General features: G+C 31.5%; 1 long non-coding RNA gene across 1 annotated transcript; it reads left to right on the top strand.

The window, feature by feature from the left end:
- LOC143043298 (uncharacterized) lies at nt 1–2,886 on the top strand. The gene is made up of 3 exons (XR_012968298.1): nt 1–147; nt 2,017–2,274; nt 2,698–2,886. It is a non-coding gene; the product is annotated as an uncharacterized LOC143043298 (long non-coding RNA).
- Nucleotides 2,887–7,936: the final 5,050 nt, after the last annotated feature.

Genomic DNA, 7,936 nt, shown 5'->3' with positions numbered 1-7,936 from the left:
CAAAAAGCAATGCACATAGAAATGTTTTTTAAAACCACTAAAAAATCTGCAGACGAATTTCTCGAAATGATTAGACCAGGATCGACTAATCCACTAGGACTACAATTTTATCAATCATTAAAAGAGAATTTGCCAAATACCGATGAGGTAATTGATATTTGAAAAATAGAACAATAAAAACAACATAGTAATGATCTGTACATCGTTGTTCGCAAAGCCAAATGTAATTAAAAGAAAAGAAAAAAGAAAATAACTATCATTCTTATACCTTTGCTTATACTAGTACAATGCCTGTGTTCCACATATGCTGCATCAACATTTGATGATTGCAGTCGTACTATACATATAAGTCCCAAATGTTCCAATTCTGAATAAATACTCTTATAACCGCAGTCAAAATCAGGCAGAATTTTAACTTTTTAGTTATACTTGCTGATACCATATATGTAAGACAAATTGATTGTTAATAAAAACAATGTCAGAAAAAACACATACACATCATCCTTTTACAAATAGTGCGAGAGAAAAACGTAACATCGCCTTTTCAAATCAATTTCATTGAACGGAAAAAAGTGAAATCACAAAAATACTGAACTCCGACGAAAATTCGAAACGAAAAGTCCCTAATCAAATGGCAAAATCAAACCATAAAACACATCAAACGAATGGTGCAACTGTCATATTCTGGACGAAAAAACGAAAAAACCTACGAATAATCTGTATTTAGAATAACCCAATATTATTCAACCTTATAGATTAATCATTATGCAAAAAATAAAAAAAAGCTAACTACAAACAAGTTTCTGTAGTAAGAAAAAGGAAAAGTCGCGCAAATTAAACTGTCATATTGATTGATTTTCTATATACATATATGATGTTCTTTCGCTTGATACATTTTCCAATGACTTAGGCCTAGGATCCGTGTCATTTATTGCAGTGACAGTCATCTTTTTATACGCCCGTCAAAATTTTGACGGGGGGTATTATGGTATACAAATGTCCGGTGTCCGTCCGTCCGTCCGTCTGTCCGTCTGTCTGTCCGGCGTAAACATGTCGCACCGTAACTTGAGAACGACTTATCCAAATTTCATGAAACTTAACATAGTTGTTTCTTATGATGGTCAAATGATCTGTATACTTTTTGGTGAAAATAAAATTAAAACTTTTTGAGTTACGGCACTTTGTAACTAAAACAGGGGTGTGTTTTTTTCACATGTCGCACCGTATCTCAAAAAGGATTCTTGATTATGGCTTAAAACTTTAAACACTTTTTAGTTATATTAATCTTAATATCTGTATACTTTTTGGTAATGATTCAAAATTTTCTTTTTGAGTTATTGAGTATTTTGTAAAAAAGGGGGAGGGTTTTTTTTACATGTCGCACCAAATCTCATAAACGATTTATGATTATTGCTTAAAACTTTACACATGTCTTTGTTTTATTAATCTAAAGATCTGTATACTTTTTGGTGATGATTCAAAATTTCATTTTTGACTTATTGAGTATTTTGTAAAAAAGGGGGAGTTTTTTTTTTACATGTTGTGCCGTATCTCAAAAACAATTTATGATTATTGCTTAAAACTTTACACACTACTTTGTTACATTAATCTAAAGATCTGTATACTTTTTGTTGATGATTCAAAACTTTATTTTAGTGATATTTAGTTTTTTGTAAAAAAAAAACAGGGTTGGGATTTCACATGTCCCGCCGTGTCTCAAAAACAATATATGGTTATTGCTTAAAACTTTCTCAGAAACTATTTATGATTATTGCATAAAACTTCCACACAAGACGTCGGGCGTATCATGCGCTCATGGCGCTGCTGTTTATTATGTATATGACTTGCTATGAATTTTATATTCCATGAAACACAAAACGGATACAATAAGTAAATAACTAAACGCTTATCTCTCTGGATTACCGGTGTTGGAGGTCCATATGGACCATTATAAACACTTTGTCGTTTCAGATGTTGTCCTAGATTTTTTTTTGTACTCATAATTTGTATTGATAGGCTAATTCACTTCGAGAGATATTACCAGAAGAACTGAAGAAACTAAGCCCGGCCGAGTACTTTCTTTCTAGACTGATAAGTTTACCACACTATGCTCTGTGGATCGATGCGATGACAACCATGAAAACAATAGAGATTCCTGTCAAAATCACAAGCCATTTACAGAATATTTCTACTGCTTGTGATTTGCTGATGACAAATGAATCCTTTGAAACCTTCCTTCGATATGTATTGCATGTGGGATTGTTTATGAACAAGGTAATCGACATCATGTCATGTTGTTTATTTCTAGTCAGGAGTAGAATATGGCAGCAACAGTATCTGAATTATTCTTCCCTGTGCCTATTGTTTTTCTTTTCATTTTTTGATAATTCATATCATAAAAACACACAAAAATACAAAAATTGATCACAAAACACACAAAAACATTCAACCCACAAGACAAATCTAAACATGTCATGTGTCATTGATTTAAGAACTTTAACACTTACTTTTCAATTTTCACAGCAAAATAGGAATATGATATCATTTCTCAACGCTGTTTACATGTTCAAAAACGGGAAAAGTTTGATGCAGTTTTTAGTTTTTCCGTCTGATTCTATATGTCTCAATAAAAAGCTTATTTCATTTCAATCATTGTAGAATGTCATTTTGTAATATATCATTAATGTTTTATAACAGGGAAATGATAATGGAACAGCAGTTGGATTTGATTTATGTTCACTGCAGAAACTATCAGAAACCAAGTCTACAGATGATTCAGTTACCTTACTTGAGTTCTTGGTTCATGAAATTCTGAAGTCACATTCAACGTGCTTAAAGTTTGTCGATGATTTTCAGGATATTCTTCAACGGCCTGGGTGGTAATATGATAATTTCGATTTCAATCTATTGAAACTAATTTTTTGAAACTGTATATAATTACTATACATGTATACATGTGTATGTGACGATCATGCGAATTCATATTAGCATACATTTTAATAAAGGTCAATATGGCCAAAATATTAAAATAATTAACTAAGTTTGTTCGATTAAGAAAATAAATCTGCTTTAATGATGTCAAACCAAATTCATAATTAAGCCATAGAAAAACGTTCTTCCCTCTTAAATTTTTCATTTATACGATCAAAAGATGTTTGTCTTATAGCTTAGTTACTTAATGGGTTATATAAGTAAGCATTTGTCTTCTTTATAAAAGGTCGCCGCGATATAGCCTTTTTGTGCTAATGCGGCGTAAAGCAACCAACAATCAATCTTTATAAAAGGAAAATCCACTTCAAATACTTATAAGTAGAAAGGTAATATAACGTTATACAATTATAGCTGAATAATACAGAATGCAAAATTACGGACATGATACACGCACATATAAGGAAAGGAATGGTAAAAACATTTTTTGCTTAGATTTACTAGAATTTGGTTTCAACCACATACAATTCGATCGCCAGTGGAGCTCGAATCAAAATAGTCGAAAAAAATCTGACCATGTACTTCGTTGGAAACAATTACAAAAAAGCTCTTCGGTTGCATGAAATGTTGACGTTGTTATTTATTAAACAACTATTAAACTATTCAACTATTAAAATATAAAGAAGTACATGACCTGTATAAATGTTTTTTTAATATTCACTTCCCGTTGACGTATGTTTTCCCTGTTGAAATTATTTTTAGGAGATTGTAAATTGAGGAGATTAAGTGCAGAAGAAGAGAACGTTTGAAATGATACTTAAAAAAGTATGATGCAATCCCAGTTATCAACTTTAACAGAGACACGTTCTGGTTAACATTTTGAGTTCATTTTTGTCTGAAATTACGACAAAATCTATATAAATTAATACCCACGGAAATTAAATATTATAAAACATTAAAAATCGAAAAGAAGAATATATCTGAAAACGACCAACAAAATAAATACAAATATCAAATAATAAAAGGTTCATTAAATTTTGCAAAGTATATCTGAAAATCAAAGTCATTGTCAAATCCATAAAATACACTTCAATGAATCGTACGATAGGTAAAGATACGTTATATACGTGGTCTTATGACAGTAAAGTTTAGGCGGGAATCTCAATAATCACGTGATATATAAAAATCATGATTTCTTTCGTTTTTCGTCATCTTAGAAATATTTGATATTGATACAATTTATCATGAATGGGTTTCATTGTTTAGGAATAATTAGTTAAAACTTGAGTAACGCATTTAACAAAATTAATTGGTTAGCAATAACCGGTCCCGATACGTGCGTACGTCGAGTTAGGTACATATGTCATTTCATTGGAAATCTCTGTTAATCTCCGTCGTAAGTAAAGGTATTATATATAGCGTGAGGCTTCTTCGTCGTAAGCATTACGTGAGGCTTAATTCTTATCTGATATTTTAGCCAGTTTATGTCGAGAACTTATTTTACGCATGCATCTCTATGATACATAGTTTTTATAAATATCCAAGTTAAAGCCAATGGAGATCATAGAAGTATGTTTATCAAATGATCATGTCACAATTAAAACAGATAGAAATGGATTGACTCGTGATACTGAAACGAAGCATAAAAACAGGTAGCCATTTCTAGCATTTCCAAATAAGCTCCATGTTCCGAAATGATAGTATCTACAGCTGCTGAATACTATCTTAAAAACAACTACAACTAATGAATAAAGAATAATTATCCCGTTTATAATATTGATCAATTATGTCATACTGTTACACCATTGTCCAAGTACGGATGTGACTGTCCCAAGTCAGGAACCTGTAATTCAGTGCTTATCGTTTGTTGTTGTGTTTTCGTTGATTTTTTTTAAACATTAATTTGGCTGTTAGTTTTAGTTGTTTTACATTTGTCATTTTGTTGCCTCTTATAGCTGACTATACTGTATGGGCTTTGCTCATTGTTGAAAGCCCTTCGTTGGACTATAGTTGTTAAAATTTCTGTGTCATTTGGTCTCTTGTGAAGAGTTGTCTCATTGACAATCATACTACACCTTGTTTTTTTGTACATATCACAAATTAAGAATGAAAAATTCATAGACAGTCTAGAAAAGCAAGACCTTCTGTCAAAAGCACAGAGTGTCTGTAGGACCATTAGTGGTCATAACAGTATAGCAGATTTTATGAAGTGCCCATGTGTCCATTACATTACATGTCAGTATCACATTTCTGTGTTCAGTGAGCTACTTAACCACGGGTAAAAATGATTACCGAAAGGTACGAACGAACGTAAAGAGCGCACGTATTTCATTTCTACAATAACAGTTAAAAGAGTCTTTGTTTTATCCAGTAAAACAGCATTCTTTTCTAAAAGTTTATTTAAAAAAAAATTTATATAGCAAATCATTCACGATTTTAATATAATCAAACAGAGTATAATAGTGTCAAATACACTTACGTCCGATACTTTACTTACGTAAACCACGAGTACACACATTTCCGCGGGAATTTTTTAAGCACGAGTTTCACGATTAACATTTCAATGACATTATTGAAGTACGTTTATCTTAATTTAACGACAAGATTCACATTTATTTTTATTTGTTACAGTACACTTTCAGCAAATTGTTAAAGATTTGCTTAAAAATGATGCTACAATGTTTTTAGAGGGGTGGCAAGGGGGGGTCCACATAACAGCAAAACACTGAATTGATTTGGTGAAAAACAGATAACAAGGAATTGAAAAGGGACAATAACAGATAACAGTAAATGAAATATGAAAATAAATCTGTCCAGGACCAATCCAGTAGATGACTCGTAGATCTTAGTATATAACTTGTGGTATGGACCTAGAAAAATGTAATTTGTTTAAAGAAGACGTTTCGGCCGTTGAGGCAGTTTTGCCTTGGTTGATTTTTTTCCGTAACTTGTACAATAAGTTATAGTATGGATGTTGAATTTTTCTGAACGAAATTACTAGTTTTTGTTTTTGATATTGGGATATTTTTAATCTAGGGGATTTGAGGGATCAATTTTTAATGATTTAGGTTTTTTTATTTAATTTTTGAAAGTAGTGCAGCCAGTGACACTTTATTATCAATTTGATTTTTAGATTTTTTATTTCTGAAAAGCAATATATATACATTTGTACTTTACAAGTAATAAAAAAAATATTGATGCACAATATATTTTTTTTATTTAATGACCTCATGATAAAACTTACTTATAAAATACAAAAATACCCAGACCAGTGGAGACAGGACATGTAACTGACACACACATGCCAGTTATGGTTATTCTGATAATAGAAATTGACTCAAGTGACAATTCTGATAGTATAATAGAAATTGGACCTAGCGAAAATTTGGATGACACTAAGTGAAGCACCAATCATGCATCTTATGTGAAATTATAGAATATGGAAAATGTGGGTACAGCATTGTAGAAGCTGTAGGATTTTTAAAAGGGTATTTGTCGAAAAATTAAACTGAAGACACATCTTTATTTGCATCAATGGTTTCTGAGCTTCAATTTTCGCCATGTGAAGCAGTTAACAAGCTTTTAAAAATATGGTGGTCAGGATTCTCTTTCATGTAAATGAAAAGAGAGGGAGTAGCACTTATAATATAAATGCTAAAAGAAAAAGATGTTGTATAAATCCCAAAGCCATAATTCAAACCCATACCACTTAGTAATGTAAAACAATTCAAAGGAGAAAACTAACTGCCTAATTTATCCACAAAATAGTGAACGAGAAACTTAGTAACACAGTAACAAACTACAACCACTGAATCCAGTCTCCTGACTTGGAAATAGGCACATACAGAATGTGACTGTGTCCACTTAAGCATGCTAGTTGGTGTCCAATCCTCCCCTAATCAGGGACAGTGGTGTAATAGTACAGCATAAAGATTATTATGCGGTCATTGAATAAAAAAAATCTATAGGGTGTACCAATGCTTTTTTTATAACAAAAGCCATACTATAAGTGATTGTACAAGTAATAAGTGAATTATAATTTGTACAAAATGCTACATGTTCACAGACAACAGAATTTATTACAAAGGATAATAATAATATATACTGGAATGGTCCTGGGTCCAATTGATTTTAATATGTTTATGTGATGTATGTTACTGAAATTCTTCTGCAAATACAGGGCCACCCGATATTACCAGTAGAAAGAACCCAATAGATATACATTGTAAGAAGATGTGGTAAGCGTGCCAATGAGACTATTATCCATTCAAATCACAATCATTTTCAATTATTTTCAATTTCTACGGAAGATTGGCTGTCAAAATGCTAACATTCCAATTTTCAATAACAGTTAACAGCAAATAGATTATCATAATAACAGATAACAAAATAGATAATAGTCCTATAACAGCTAACAAAGAATAAGACAATAACAGCTAACAGTAAATATATTTTCAGAATAATAGATAACAAAGAATTAAAATGCCCCATAACAGCATAACAGTTAAACCCCTTGCCCCCCTCTTTTTAGAAAGTAATGTTGAATAAATCTAGAAAAAAAAGACTTTATATATCAAGAAAAATAAATCTACAATTCTACACCATATAAATTGTGTATTTTATAACGACGATTTAACAGTACACATGTTTGGAAGATTGAAGCGAAGTTTTTACTTATCGTCCAGTGGCTAATATGTCATGAATGTTCTGGACTATAGGCAAAACGCAGTTATACGCTAAAATAACCGTTCCATTGCTCCGGTGTATCATATATACACATTTAGGGGGGCAATGAATATTACCGTCAGGGGAGAGGCGATGATTCATAAGTTATGAAACGAACACCAACATATAGCATAGTATGAATGTCATATTTTTTTCTTCATTTTCATTTTATTATTTTGAGCGTTGAATCAAGGAAGTATTTGTGTTTTCTGTTAGGGAAGAAGACAATGTATTTGCTTTGACATTTTCCTAGGTTTAACAGTGCACCATTGTAATATTGAAG

The sequence above is a fragment of the Mytilus galloprovincialis genome, chromosome 8, assembly GCF_965363235.1.
Source record: "Mytilus galloprovincialis chromosome 8, xbMytGall1.hap1.1, whole genome shotgun sequence".
Classification (NCBI taxonomy): domain Eukaryota; kingdom Metazoa; phylum Mollusca; class Bivalvia; order Mytilida; family Mytilidae; genus Mytilus; species Mytilus galloprovincialis.
Note: the sequence above shows the minus strand (reverse complement) of the source record. Positions and strands in the feature narration are given on the sequence as shown.